Source organism: Vicugna pacos, unplaced genomic scaffold (genome assembly GCF_048564905.1).
Source record: "Vicugna pacos unplaced genomic scaffold, VicPac4 scaffold_21, whole genome shotgun sequence".
In the NCBI taxonomy this organism is placed as follows: Eukaryota; Metazoa; Chordata; class Mammalia; order Artiodactyla; family Camelidae; genus Vicugna; species Vicugna pacos.
Window position 1 is genome coordinate 22,227,832 of NW_027328742.1, and position 15,567 is coordinate 22,243,398.

General features: G+C 48.8%; 3 long non-coding RNA genes across 4 annotated transcripts in view; 1 reads left to right on the forward strand and 2 right to left on the reverse strand.

The window, feature by feature from the left end:
• LOC140694290 (uncharacterized) overlaps window positions 1-15,567 on the reverse strand; it is a 354,763-nt gene that overhangs the window by 79,694 nt on the left and 259,502 nt on the right. The gene's annotated exons all lie outside the window — the stretch shown is intronic.
• On the reverse strand, window positions 454-5,070 carry LOC116277645 (uncharacterized). The gene is made up of 4 exons (XR_012070024.1): window positions 4,818-5,070; window positions 2,532-2,698; window positions 1,571-1,700; window positions 454-723 (listed from the first exon to the last, which is right to left on the reverse strand). It is a non-coding gene; the product is annotated as an uncharacterized lncRNA (long non-coding RNA).
• Window positions 6,921-12,630, forward strand: LOC140694289 (uncharacterized). Of its 2 annotated transcripts, XR_012070022.1 has the most exons (5): window positions 6,921-7,070; window positions 7,988-8,230; window positions 8,803-8,885; window positions 12,117-12,203; window positions 12,551-12,630. It is a non-coding gene; the product is annotated as an uncharacterized lncRNA (long non-coding RNA). The 2 variants fall into 2 exon arrangements; XR_012070021.1 differs by lacking the exons at window positions 12,117-12,203; window positions 12,551-12,630 and having other exon boundaries at window positions 8,803-9,073.

The following is a 15,567-nucleotide window of genomic DNA, read 5'->3' on the forward strand; positions in this document are numbered from 1 at the left end:
ACAGAGGGAAGCTTTGAGGTGTGCAGAGAGCAGAGAATATTGACACCACTGAGTGATAAGTGGGGAAATGTGCTCACTAGAGAAATCCTGGAGGATTGCCTGGCAGTGGCAACATGGTAGGCATTGATTTGTAGTCTTAGAAATCTGTGCTGGGAGAGCCTGCTGCCTGCAGGCTCAGAACAAATGGAGCTGGGTGAACTGAGACGGAAGTCGTCCTGGTGAGGAACTGGAAAGATCAAGGGTCAAGGGGGTTTTGTTTGTCATAAAGAGAGTGCTGACTTTGGATGCAGAGATGGAAGGTGGGGAAGTGGAAGTAAGAGGAACGTGGACAGGCAGGAAAGCAGAGGAGTCAGTGCATGATGTCCCAGTGAGGGTGAAGGAGGGCCCGGGAGGCTGGTGGAGAAGCAGCCGGACGGCTAGAGGTGGGCACTTAAAGGAGAGAGGCTGGAACTGGGGTGGAGACACGCCCGGGTATGAGCCCGGGGGTAGGGTGAATGGGGTTGGCTGGCTCAGGCTGAGGGAGAAGAAGACCCTAAAATGACCATACTGGGTGGTGAAGGGAGAATGAACTTTTAGGTCTTGCTGGTAGGAGGTGAGGCAATACAGAGCTGGTGGTCCAGGTGCTCCTGACTGAGGCAGATGAGCAGGGAGGCCAGGGTGGCAGGCACTGCTTGGAAAGGATCTGAGTTTTTCAGTTGCTCCCAAGAGAGGAGGAGCAATTATCTGAAGGTGAAAAGTGAGCACAAGGTCAATCCAGGCACCTGATCATACAAGGTGTGTGAGGGGGCAAAGCGTCAACTCCAGAGATGGTTACCCAGGAAGCAGTGACCACGGGTGAAGTGAGGGGACACTCAGAGAAGAGAGGGAGAAAAGTCTTCTGGGTGTAGGGGGAAGAGAGGCCCCAGGACAAAGGAACACAGAGGCACAGTGATGAGGATGGTCTGGCTCTATGGTGACACTGCAGGGATGGCTGGATCTTTGTCCTGAGGGCTTAGGTTGGGGGGGCTACTGGCCTCATGAGGACCCCCTCTCAGCAGCCTGGACAGAGGCTCTCGCTCCTGAGAGCTGTGTGGCCACCACTATTCCCAGAGGGGCTCTGTCTCCATCTTCTCTTATCAGACTTTCCTGCCCAGCCCCCGACCACCAGCGAGGGAGCCTGGGCCTCGCAGCTGCTTCCTGTGGAGGGACACAGGCTCCTCAGAGAAGCAGGCTGATCTTACTTTTCTCCATAACCCAGGGCCTAGCAAAGCGCCAGCCCACTTGTGGGCCATGTAGGGGCTCGGATACTTACAAAACTAACTCAAAGCAGTAGAATAGCAGAGCTGGAGGAAGTGACCACTGAGCTCACAGAGTTCACTGCCCACACCCCCATTCTACAGATGAGGAATCAGAGACCAAGAGGGAAGCAGCCTTGGCCAAGGGCACGCTGCTCTTAAATGCTGGCCTGTGTCGGGCATGCCAAGTGATGAGCTGCACTGAAGGGGCTGAGAGGGGGCTCTGGGGCCAGACAGCTTGGGTTCAAGTCCCAGCTCTGCCATGTATTAGCCGTGTGATTATTGAATGTCCTTACCTTTAAAGTGGAAGTCATAGTGGTGCCAACTCATTGAATTGTCGTGAACACAGCGTTCCTGCAACAGCAGGACAGAGTACTGTAAGGGTTTGCTGTTGCTTTGTTTACTATTATTATCACCAAGTGAACCCTGAAATGAAGAACAAAGGCAGCAAGAATTTTTATTTTAAAGGATTTTAAAATCCTCTGATGAATGTTTCATTTCATCTAATCATGTTTGCATTTGACCCTTATTAACAACTACACAATGGATGACTTTTGAGGCAATCTTGCTTCATGTCTTTAATTCTCACTAACGACACAGGCTATTTAACAGGCAGCAGTTTCTTTTCCAGGAAGAGGGACAAAAATTTAAAAATGACTCAGTGCCTCTCGGTCCCCAATGAGTTGGTTGTGACCTGTCAACCCAGCTCTGGGGAAGTGCCGGCTCTCCCTGGGCTCGCTGAGCTGCCCCGCAGCCTCCAAGGGGCGCTGTACCCCCACACGAATCAAGTCTCTTGGTTACTATCTTTGCTTCAGATCCCTCAAGGACTGACTGCTCATAACCCAGGGCCCCATCTGCCCCACCAGCCTTGGCTGCTGGACTCCAGGACACTATCCTGTGTCTCAACCATCCTCTGTTCCTATGACCGCCCCACTACTCTACAGTTTGTCCTTCAAGTGTGGGCTCCTGTGGCTCACCACACAGCAGGGGTCTCCCCGTCATCCACCTTGGGTAACTGCATTGTCCTGCACGGTGCCTAGCAAACCCGTGTGAAGGCAGGAAGTATACAGAACAACAAGTGCTCAGAGGGGCTGCCTTTCCAACTGCAGGGGCCCTAGAGAGCTTTCTCCTAGCTGGTTATTCAGAGGCGCTGAAGCTGTGGAATCTCGATCTCACCAATTTAAAGGGCATCATCACTAATTACAAAAGCAATCATTTCTTCAGAAGCAAAAGGAGAAAAGACTATGTGTTCCCCACCTCCAACTTCTTTCCTCCACCTTCAGATGTTTCTCATCTCTGGGCAAGGGTAGAAAGCAAGTCACAGAATATTATTTTTCAATGTTTTTTCCCACTCTGAAGATTGCTTTCCCAGAACCGATGAAGGCTAGAATGGTTTAGCTTTCCTGGACTGAGTATTCAGAGGCCTGGAGGGGAGAGGGGAGGGGGGAGGTGAGATAACTCAGCAATGTTGAACCTAACAGAGACATTAAATGTTCTATTCTAAACAGAAAGGAAGCAGGACGCTATAGAAACAGGAAAACCATAGTTGGAAATGCAATAACAAGTTACAAGAGAATAAACATAAAGATGTAAATATGAAAAAGGACATCAAAATAAAAAAAGGTAGGAATGGGAGAGGGGAGCAAGAAAATATAGACTTTTTCTTTCTTTTTTTTCTTCATTACTCTTAGGATGTGTTGGAGCCTACGTGATTATCAGTCTAAAGGAAACAGATATAGTAATGGGTTGATATATTTGAAGAATAAGGTAACCACAAATCAAAAGCATACAATAGAGTCACAAAAATACCAAAAAGAAACAAACTCAAAATGGCTTAAAGACTTAAATATTAAACAAGACACTATAAACTTCTAACAAGAAAACAGGCAAAACATTACTTGACACACATCACAGCAATGTTTTCCTAGGGCAATCTAAGCAACCCAAGCAACAGAAATAAAAGCCAAAATAAATAAATGAGATCTAATTAAACTTATAAACTTTTGCACAGCAATAGAAACCATAAGTAAAACAAAAAGACAACTTATGTAATGGGAGAATATATTTGCAAAAGATGAGACTGACCATGGCTTAATTTCTAGACTATATAAATAGTTCATACAACTTAATAAGAAAAAAATTAACAACCAAATCCAAAAATGGGCAGAACACCTAAACAAGCAATTCTCCAATGAAGACACACAAATGGCCAATAGGCATATAAAAAAATGCTCAATATCACTCAATTATCAGAGAAATGCAGCTCAAAACTACAATGTTATCATCTCACACCAGTCAGAATGGCCATCATTCAAAAATCCACAAACCATAAATGCTGGAGAGGCTGTGGAGAAAAGGAAACCCTCCTTTATTGTTGGTGGGTATATAGTTTGGTGCAGCCACTGTGGAAAACAGTATGGAGATTCTTTAAAAGATAAAAAACAAAAAAACTTATCACCTAATCCAGCAATCCCACTCCTGGGCATATATCCAGAGGGAACCTTAATTCCAAAAGATACCTGCACCCCAATGTTCACAGGAGCACTGTTTACAATGGCCAAGACATAGAAGCAACCTAAACGTCCACTGACAGATGACTGGAAAAAGATGTGGTATTTAGATATAACAGAATATTACTCAGTCATAACAAAGAAGGAAATAAGGCCATTTACAGCAACTTGGATGGAACTGGAGATTATCTCACTAAATAAAATAAGTCAGACAAAGACAAGTATCATATGATATCATTTAAATGTGAAGTTTTAAAAAAATGATACAAATGAACTTATTTATAAAACAAAAACAGACTCACAGACTTATAAACCAAACTTAGGAGTTTGGGATCAACAGATACAAATTAGTATATGTAAAACAGACAAACGACAAGGATTCACTGTAGAACACAGGGAACAATATTCAGTATCTTGCAACCTATAATGGAAAAGTACCTGAAAAAGAATAGGGTATGTATATGTACAACTGAATCACTATGCTGTATACCTGAAACTAACAAAACAGCTGTATATCTGAAACTAACAAAACGTTGTAAATCAATCACATTTAATTTGAAAAAAATTGATAAGCTCTAAATACCTTTATTCAAAGAAAATCTTGAACTCTTCCTTCTTACAAAACTTAAAATGGGTAGCTTGAGCAGGACCAAATTATACTGGATGGGCAGTTACATATCTTCTCCAGCACGTGGCCCAAGCTACACACGCATCGTGTATTCCTACAGGTAAGAACAGCCCTGAGTGCACAGGGAGTGAGTCCTTCTGGGACAAGGCCTCTGTGGCAGTGGCCTCCTTGTCACCGCTCCATCTCACCAGGAGGCCAGGGTTTTCAGAGGTGAGGGGACATAGAGCTCATACACTTCAAACTGATTTCCCGAAAAAACTATGGAAAAACCAAATTCACCTGCAGTGTGGAAAACATGAGCATGGCCCCTAAGCAGACCGACAAGCCCAAAGTAAGAAGGCCCAATGTTCAGATCGGAACCAGAACAACGACCACCTGGCCCCAGTTAAATGACCACCACCTCACCTGCAATGAACTGCTCGTACTCAATGTCAGGGATGTTTCTGTTGAGACTTGGGAGGTCAAAGGAATCCGACCAGGGAATCCAGACCTGGTTGATGTCAGGGCTCTGCCAGTGGTAGAGGTGGCCCCAAGGGGATAGCACCAGTACCGGCTCCTCCATCTTCAGCTGGGGGTCTTCAGGAGGAAGGCAATGTGGATGCAGACGTTCCTACGGAGGCTGATGCCCTCTGGAGGGTTCAAGTCACACAGAAGGTACCTGGCAGGGAGCAAAGGAGAGCGGGTCTTCAGGGCCAGGCCTCTGCACAGGAATCCCGGCTTAGATAGAACAGATACAACGGGAATCCCTGCATAGCCCATGGCCTAGACTCCAGACACATTCAGCAGCTTCTGGTTTGTAGAGTGGAGGCACTGCCCACCCATCTCCATGTGGCCAATTACTTCAAGTCCGGGAACAGTTGCGGAAGACATCTTGGCATCTGTCTAACACCACTAAGCACCTGACTAGCACCTGAGCACCCGTTCTCCAGGGGCTCTCAAACTTCTTGTTCTACAGAACCCTATGCACTCTTAACAATTACTGAGAACTCCAAAAGGCTGTTATTTATGTGAGTTAAATCTATCAATATTTCCTGTGTTAGAAGTTGAATAAGAAGTTAGAAAAACTGTATGAATTCACTTAAAAATATTAACAATCTACTGTATGGTACCATTAATACTCTTAAACAAAATATAATTCTATTTTTCAAAACAAAAATCATTAGTGAGAAGAAAAGCAGTGATTTTAATTTCTGCAAATCTCTTATGGACTGGTGAGAGCTGAATTCTCCTATCTACCTCTGCAGTCCCAGTTTTGTGATATTACAGGCCAGGTTTTCCCTGGAAAACCCCACAGGAACTCGGGAGAGCAAGAGTGTGAAAAAGGCAGGTGACATCCCCGCGTTTCTATGAAAATGGTCTTGCACCTCAGTGGCCTTGGATACACTTTGATTACTGCTGCCCTATCCTAGGCGAGACTCTTCTGCACTAGAGCCAGGCAAGGGTCCTGGATTCTGTAATGAGTTACGACCACCACACCCCTCCCTTCTCTGTGTGTCTCTCACAACCTCCATTAATGCAGATGAGGATGTAATCCTCAGCCGGGGCCTCTAATCCCAGAAGACTGCTAACTTCAGAGAGAGGGACCCATCTACCATCCCTACACCCCGCATAGTTTATTTTGAGTCAAGCCCTGGATAACTGCTTCTCGGCACTGACCCTTGTCTTATTCCTGAGGTCGACTGAAGGAACCAACATCTGGATGGAACTGAAATTTCCCTGCAGATAAACAAGGCTGATAAACCACCCCATTCCAACATCTGATTCTGGGGCTCTTCAAAACCCGGGTAAGGCCCCGCTTCATATAAGATGTGTCCTCCGCCTGCCGTTCCCGGGGGGTTCTGGGAGGCCGCGGCCACCAATGGCGACCCAGACTCGCGGCCCCAGCCCCAGGGCCTGAGGGGGAGGAAAGCTTGAGGCTGTGCCCAAGTCCTGCCCCGCCCCACCCCAACACGCTCCCGGCACCACAGCCCTCCCCGGCCGCCACCCCAACCCCGATCCCACCCCGGTTCATGTCCACCGGCCCCGCCAACGGCGCGGAAGTACGTTTACCATCTGTGGGATGCCGCCCCAGACAGGATGTCGGCCGCCTACTGACCAGGCCAGAACTAGTCACCCGGCCAAGCAAGCCATCATCCCCAGCAGCAAGCACCGCCTGGTCCCTGGCAGCTACACACTTCCGGAGCCCGCTCGCCTCCCCAGAAGCGCACGCCGGCCCGCGTGGCGCGCGGCGCCTGTAACCATGGCAACGCGGCGGTGCCCTCCCCTAGCGCTTGCGTCGTGCGTCCTCCCGAGTCTAGATGTGGGAAGGCAGAACTTGCGGAGCCAATGGGAGACAGGGCGCGGCCAGAACTTCGGTGGGGGGAGGCTTATGGGATTGCTGGGCGGGGCCGGGCAGGGCGGGGCCGCGCGGAATTCCTGACCTACAGGTGGCGCCGGCCGGAAGCTGGGGCTGTGCTGCCACCAGTGGGCGGGGCAGAGGGGCAGCGAGGCAGCGGGGCAGTGGGGCAGCAGGGCAGCGGGGCAGCGGGGCGGGGGCACCCTCACCTGTCCATGTGTGGGGATCAGCCTGGGCTCCGCGGCCTCCACTTTCGCCGGACGTGGACCCAGGCTACCGGTGGGCAAGATAGAGGACTGAGCCCAGGCACGCACGCTGGCCAGGTAGGGCACCTGAAATGCAGATCCGCCAGGCCTGCTGCCGGCCTTGAATAAGCGCTGCTAGGCAGTTTCCAAGAAGACGGGATCTGTCATAAGAGGGGAGGTAGGGCTGGGGTGCCAGATGCCGGGTTGGGTGCAGTCTCAGAGGAGAACCATGGTGAGAGGGCACAGAGAGGCCCCTGTGTTGGCGGTGCTAAGAGTTTGGGGTATAGGGTGGGGGTGGTGCGTGCCTTGCTCTGTGGTCTCCCCAGGAACCCTCACTCCAGAGCAAGGGGCTCTGCTCCCCCCCACCCCTCACTGCACTCCCTGCCTTCCCCAGCACCACCTGGGGTGTGGTTATGTCAGGGCAGGGAAGGCCCAGAGAAGGGGCTCATTCAGGGGCAGGGGCCACTCTGCAGGGATGCTGGACCTGACAGCGATGTGGTGCTTCGGAACTCCCCTGGGATGGGTTTCTAACCAGTGGGATGGAAGGGCCTCTCCTTCCTGGGGTGCAGTTGGGGGAACTAGATCCATCATGAACGTCAGCCCTGAAAATGGAGGCTACGCTACATCCATTTCTAGAAAGAAAAATCAGGCCCCTCCAGCCAAGGTGACTCAGAAAGTCATTCAGCAATGTTCGGGATCCCCAGTTTAGACTTTCAATTAGAGCTGAGCCGCTCAGGAAGCCAGATCCCTGTCCGTGGCTCCAGGAGTAGGCTTTCTGCTTGGGGACAGGATCCTCACAAACACCTGTGTCTTTGTGGGTCACTCCCCTCTGACAAGCTGGGAGGCAGGGTGCAGTTGTGGGAAATCGTGTTTCCATGAGGAGAGGGCCACCAAGTGGTGGGGGCACAGGAGACAGTGAGAAAGAGTCCCGCAGCCTTTCTGGAATCAAAAAACTGGCAAAGGTGAAAAACTGCATAATTTGTTTCATTGAACAGGCTGCTTATGTACGTTTGGAAGGCCAGGTTCAAGGACTCTGCATCCCTCCAGGACAATAGCCTCAAGAGAAGAACAGACAGAGTAGGAGGAGATGTGGGGTTTCTCCCAGGAATGAGGCAGAACAGGGATTTCTGCAGATTTGCAAGGAGACCCCGACCACTGAGCAAGGGGTTACAACCCCACGTGACACCTGTCTTGTGTGGCTTCGGCTCTGGATCTGGCCTGATCATGTGTTCTTCCAGGTGAGTTCCAGAAACTCAGAGGGTAGACTTGGAAGGGCTGCGCTTGGAACCCGGTGTGGAGATGGAGGGTCCTTTATCCTGAGTCCCCTCAGCCTAATCACTGTAGCTGAGTTCCAACACCACCCAGGCCCCCAGGGTGGCCGTGGAGGGAGAGCAAGCCTGGCAGGTGACCCAGGAGTCCCACTGCTGTGCCCCTCCCTTATCTTAGTTCCCTTTCACCCCGGAAGGTGTGATTGTCTCATGGCATGGTGACAAGCCATCTCTCTTCTCTGTCAGGTGGGGTCCCCAACCCCGCTCAGCCTTCTCTCTGCATGGATGCTGAAGGACCAGTCTCACTTGAATTTCTGAGCTTGAGCAGTAAAGTGGAAACAAAGAAACCAATGGAAACAAAGAAACAAGTTATTGTGGCAAAGCTCCCCACCACAGAGAAGCTGCCCTGAGTGGAAGGGAGGGTGTGGGCATGCCCATTTGTTTCCTGTCTCACAGTGCTCTTTGCTTTCTTATTGCAGACCTGCATGGTTACAACAAAGTGATCTGCAAAACTGAAAATATTTACTCTCTCTCTTTTACAGAAAAGGCTGACCAGCCTCTGGTTCCTGGACCGGTCAAGTGATTGGAGTACCTTTCCAGTTTGGAAACATCTGGGCAGGCCTAGGTTTGCAAAATAATTTAAGAGTAGTTACGGAGTTTTTTTCTAAACATTTTTACGGCTGTATACTTCTGAGCTGAGGTTGTGCTGTGTAATTCTGAGCCGGGATTTTCTCAAACTGTTTCTCATTTCTTATACCGGACACCCCTAAATTCCAAGGGGAATGGGATGCTAAGGAAGCCACGGAATTTAGGAAAAATATACAGATTTCATTTCCATTTAAGCATCGATGTATCTCCATTCTAGGCAGTATCGGTTCTGTGGTATCGATAAAGGAATAAATAGCAACTAAATTTAAGAAAATTGTGGGTCATTGGGTACACAAGTTCTTCTTTTCAACATTTTTGTAATGTTTGCAGTTTAAGATGACCATTCCTGAGAAACAGGCAGCCTCTTAGAATGAAATAGCATTTTCCCTGAACAATATTCAATTTTTATTTCATAGACAGCAGGAAGAGAAATCACACATCCAACACTTGGGGACCTCAATGATAAAATGTAACTTTCTGAGAGCACACTCCCCCGTCTCCCCTTGCTCTTTTCACTGTCCCATTGTCCCTGAAGGCTCTTTTGTATCTTCTGCTCATGACTCCAGTAACTCTTACTCCTCGTTCCTCAGCTGGTAAGTTTACTTTTCTACTTTGACCAGGCAAACTGAAGCCAACAGAAGAGAACTTTCACCAGCAACTCCCAGCACATCCGCTAGCCTTCTGAGGTCTGTGACCTCACTCTTGCTGCCCCACCTCTTATTACAGGTGACATCAAAAGCCAGATCATCCAAAAGTCGCCAGGGGGGCCATCCATCCAATCTTCTCCGGGCTGTCACTCCTACATCCATCCTTTCTGTCACAACCTCATCTATTTTGTTCTCCTGCTACTTGTCTCTTTTCAGTATATAAAAGTCCATCCTCTTAAAAGAAACAATCAGCACTCTTTGACCCTAATTCGCCCCCACCAATTGCCACCCCATGTCTTTGCAGCAAATCTTTAATGAGTAGTTTAAACTCACTGTCTGCATATTCTCTTGAGCCATTCCCATTTGCACCCACTCTGGCTTTTCCCCTGATACCTCACTCTATGGAAACTGCTCTGTCAAGGCCATCAGTGACCCCACGTTGCTAAATATAGTGGTCAGTTTTTAGTCTTCATCATGCGTGGCCCTTTGGCAGCATTTGACCCAGCCCTTCCATGCCTCCACCCCCGTGTTCCTGCTTTACTTGGCCTCCAGCCCATCGCTCTGCTTTCCATCCACTGGCTGGTCTTTTGCCAACGTCTCCTCTTTTTTCCAAACATTTACTGCGAATGTGCTCCGGAGTTGGGTCCTGGATCTCTCCACTATCTCTCTGCTATAAGTTTGGTGGAAGCAACCAGACTTGGAAATTGACATGCCATCAATTTCTCGATTTGTCCAAAACTCCCTGATTGGCCCTTTCCATTTGGAACTCTCTCCCTGATACTCATATTCTTTTTCTTTCATTCATCTTGCTTTCACATTCATACATATGTTCTACTGCGTAAATTACTTTTCCAAATTTTGAATCAGTCCATACATATCATGTAAAATGCTCAGATCTCTATTATTTCCACTAAGATGCTTATTCTACCTTAGAACCTTTCTGCATTTCTGTATTTATGTCAATAAAGTGAATAGTATTTCTACAAGCCTCATAGTTAAACAGTGTGTTTGTTTGGAGCTATTATGTAACATGAAATAATGATACATCAACATAGTCCTTTTTCATTTAATTTTATGTAACATCAAGATGAGGTTTTTGTACTGAAGACTGGTTTTATTGAAATTTTATCTACGTTATGGACAGTCAGTTTATGTGAAAGCCCTCATTTCTCACCTTTTCTGATATATTATCCATTTGGCTATTATAACATACACCTTGGCATGAAATAAAATTCCAGATTCATTCACATAATAAAATTAATCATTTAAATTATATTTTAATGTTAAAAATAAAGAAAAAAAAAACCCAGACTCCTCTACCTATTAGGCATTTCTGTGGCAATATGTAAGACTCCTTAACCATGACATTGAAGATCTGAGCTGATTCCAGCCCCTTTCCACCTGCTCAGCACCATCTTGTCCCATCCCCTGTGGATGGAGAGGACATCCATCCCATTTTCCAGGTTCATATGTTGGAATCATGTTCTTTCTCTCTCTTACTCTTACACACACACACACACACACACACACACACAGCAAATCCAGCTTCTTAGAAAATTCTGGCCCCTCTCTCTTCATTAACCACCTACTCCCTGTTCCCCACCCTCCTAGGAGCCACTTTCTGCCCCTTCTTGGACACCAAATAGCCTCCTTCTTCCATCTTTGCTTTTCTACAATCTCATCCGCACAGAGTCAGAGGGAGCCGATAAAAGCATACATTGAGGGGGTGGGTGCAGCTCAGTGATAGAGTGCATGCTTAGCATGCATGAGATCCTGGGTTCAAACCACAGCACCTTCACGAAAATAAATAAATTACCCTCCCCCCAAAAAAACCCAAAACAAAAGCATAAATTGGACATCACCCATCCCATCAAAACTCACTAAAAGGGTCACCATTTCATTAGGAGCCAAAGTCGTCCCAAAGTCTTCCAGGACCAGGCATGCTCTACCTCTCCGCCCACACTCTCCCCCTCACTCTGTGGGCCTCTGGCTCCGGCTCTTCCTTCTTCCTCCGGATCTATGCTGCTTCAAGTTCATTACTCCGTGAGATCTGCCAGGATTGACTTCTTCCCTCCTGCCTGCCTTGCACCCCACCACCATCACCTGAGTTTGCTCATATCACTCTTATTTTTCCCCAAGCTCTTGCTACCCCCAACATGATGCCTGTTTCCTCTACTAAAACTCTGAGCCCCCAGTGATGGGGAGTCGTGTCTAATTTGTTGACTAATAAAGCCCAAGACCCTTTGGAATGGGTATAGTTACTAGATTCCCATATGTAGTAGGAGCTTATACAGATTTGCTGAATGAATGCAGAGGTCCTGGTCCAATCCGATGGAGCACTTGTGTGTCCTGCTCAAAGAATAACTCTCCTTTCCTCCTGAGAGGGGGTGACTACTTCCTTGATGATCAAAGGCAAGATCTATTTTCTTTATGCTGTTAACCTTAGGCGAGGAGACTGGGGGATCTTCATTTATATTTTAAAATTTGATTCACTCTGCAGTTTGTCTTCTGTCTATGTATCCTTTTGAGAAACCGTTTATGAGTGATCATTCTTCCATCAGATTGAACAGGATCCAGGGGGAAGTACCAAGCCTGTCCCATCGGCCATCCTGTGTGTCATGTCCTGTGACCCATTGGATGCTCAGCACGTAAGTGAAACGACAGGAGTGAGTGAAGAGTTGGGAGCATCTCATTATTGTGGTAGCTGCATTCTGTCCGATGCCTTGAGATTTGGGGAAAGGTTTACAAGTGCGGAGGGGAGAGGCCAGGTCCTCTGTGCTCTTCCTGAGTGCCCTGGCTTTACCCATTCCCCCAGCCCCCTCTGGGCAGCCAAGCCCAGGAGCTGGGCCACCGGCGATTGTGCTGATCAATAATCCACTTCACCTAAATTCCGGGGGTAGGAGAGGCCAGCACAACTGGTTGTAGACTCTGGAGTCAGGTCCTTGGAGGAATTCCTCACTGAACGATGTTTTGGAACTTTTATTTTTCTCTATAGCCTCCAGCTGAAGAAACAGATTGCCTTAGATACATGAACGGTGAAGACACCTACTATCCCCATGGAGCCCATTTGGGGCTGGGAGTCTGCTGTTTGTACTGCCAGTGGGCTCGTGTTGCTTTGGGCATCCCTGTGCCTGAATTCCTGCAGTACACTCGGTGGTAAGAACGGAGGTGCCTGGCAGGGAGGGAAGCGGGTCGGGAGACTGCACAGCTGGGGAGATGTTAACCTGGGGTGATCGGGAACCTGCTGATGCATGGCATCTCGGTGCAGGGAACTCTCCACACTCAGAGGGGTTCCCACTCCCGCCGGGTCCCTTTGATCAGGGTGCTGGGCTGTCAGCACAGCAGGGTCCATGTGAGGATCATGGTGCCTTCAGGCAGTGGGAAGTGAGGGGTCAGTGGCACTTAATGTGTTTCCCAATCTGCAAAACTGGAATGACGTTAACCATCCCGCAGGTTCGTTGATGGGCTGGGACACACTAGACAACCTGGAGCTGGAATTCCTCTGTCCCGATTGTTTTCCTTCCTTCCCAGTATTTGCTGTTACAAGCTCAGTCTCTCTGTCTCTCTTTCTTTCACTTGTAACTTTCTCTCCTGCTCTGGTTTCATTTGATTCCCACCTTCCTCCCAATCCCAAGATGAGTGAAATTAATTTCTGTGTGTCAGTTCCAAATTCCCGGGAAAGATGCTCTGTCCCCTCTTGATTTGTTGTCCAACCCATCAGTTGCAGCCAGAGGAGAGAGTCCCTCTGTGACCAGTGCAGGGGCTCTGCCCAGCCCCCCAGCCACCACTGTGGGAGCACATAGCTCTCCGAGGAGGATGTACTGGCTGTGACTTGGTGTCACTAAGTGTGAATTTATGTCTCCTCTTGCCCCACCTTCATCCTCCTAAACAAAGATGAAAATTAAACATTCCCGAGATTTGTGTCATGGAACACTCAGGGTGGGGGCTAACAGGGCTGGATTCCCTGCTGAGTGTAAGGGGCTACAGTGACTCCCCAACAAGAGCCTGTGAAGGGAACAGCACCGGCCCCACAGGACACTTAGGGCGCTGAGGCTGCATGACATTAAGCCAGGCTTCTGACCACAACTCTGGTCTGGTCCGACCGGTTAGTCTCTGAAACCAACCAGCTTTGGATTCCTCAATCCCTCCGTGAGGTTTTACCTGAACCACCATCTTCTGTATCTCTGAAGACAGATGATGAGGACCCTTCACGTAAGGCATTTGCACAGCCCTGTGCGGGAATTTGTGCAGCACGGTCTGCCCGGCGGACTGACGGAAGTTGGTATTTTACTGACCTTAGAAATAGTCTGGTTTCCTGATGCACTGTTTCACTTAACAAGCAACAGAAGCCACCTCTGTCTGATAAAAGCAAAAAAGGGACTTAATGAAAAGATACTGGGAGGGTGCATGCAGTTGCCCAGACCAGAGCCGACCCGGGGGCCGTAGGAGATGTTGAGGAGCCCTAGGCACCAGGCTGGGCAGGGTGTCACCAGGCCCCCTGCTGCCCCAGCAGGGACCCCCCTCCTCCTGACCCTCCACCTCAATGCAGTTTCGTGTCCCGACAGGGCCAGGTCACACTGAAGCCACCAGCACACACCTCAGTGGGGGAGTTGGCCCCGTCTCAGCTGAGGGCGTGCCTGGTGTGGGGGGAGGCCCTGTTAGAGGAAGGCGGTTCCCCTACTGTTCCGAGTTAAGGTGCAAGTCAGTGCCGGTCACTCAGGAGAGCCAGGGTGGTCTGACCTCATTATGGTGACTATACCGTCTGAGTTCACTTATTACTTTTTAGGTTGGAAGGCCCAAAAGGGAGAAACAGTGGAGGTTCTAATACTTATTTTATATTTCCCAAGTACCAGATATAGTAAGCAAGCCACTTCAGACAAGGCCCAGAACAACCACATAAATAGTCCACGGAGCAAGTCGTGCAGTCAGGCCCCTGAGCCCCAAAACCCATGTCCTCATAAGCTCCGTAGTTACCAGTGGAAGTTGTAGGGATTTATTGGACTGTGTGATCCTGTGGGGGCTGGGATGTCTGTGTTTAAATCCAGATCTTCAGAAACTCGGCTAGAACCACAGAAACTGATTGTCTGCATGGAGGCAGAGGAGGGGAGGCTTGCAGCCTCTAGTCCAGCTTGTGAGGAGCTCAGCAGTTGCTCCTTCTGTCCTTAAAAAAATACCAGAGCTGAGGGAGCTGAAAACCCACTGCTCTTCTTAGATCCATAAGGAAACTGAGGGGGAAAGCTGCTCCCAACCCATAGAGGCAGCCGGGCAGGCTTGGAGAGTCACAGCTCCCAGGGAAGGACCCGCTTTTGTAAGAACCCCGGGGGCAGGCAGATTTAACAGGTCCCTGAGGCCAGCGGGAGTCTCAGCGTGGGGAAATCTGAGTGTGACAACTCCAGGGGGCCAGTCAGAGGGACCCCCTGCCCTTTTTCATGCATTTTACCGCCAGGGCCTTACCCTGTTCTCAGAATGAAGGTCAGAGGAAAACTCCTCATGTTTCCTGCCTGGAAAGGAGAAAATAACTCTACTGAAATACACCCAGAACATTCTGTTTCATTGGGGGTAGTTGTTTTTTGTTTGTTTTTTTAATGAAAAATTATTTTACCAGAGCCTAACCAACCTGGGAGAAGGGAAATCCCTTCTGTCTCACCCAAATTGGGGTGGGGAAAAGAGACACACTTGTGGAGGTCACAGCTCAGGGCACAGACTCAATGAGAACTAATCACAGGACTGCAGATGCCCTGCTCTGTCCTGCTCCCCCAACATCTTACCTCCATGTCAGTAGGGCCCCTGTGTAATAACAGGAATAAAACTAAAAGAAGTAAATGTCTCAGGAGTGTCTAGGGAAAACCCAAAGACAGCGCGGAGATGAAAACAAGGACACACAGGCTGTTTTAGTCTCTCACACCAATAGCTGTAGCAAACTACACACAGCCCAGCCCCAGTAGATAAACAGACAACCTCACAGAAGAAATTATTTTGGTTCTCTTACCCAGTGCATTCCATGGTGCATTC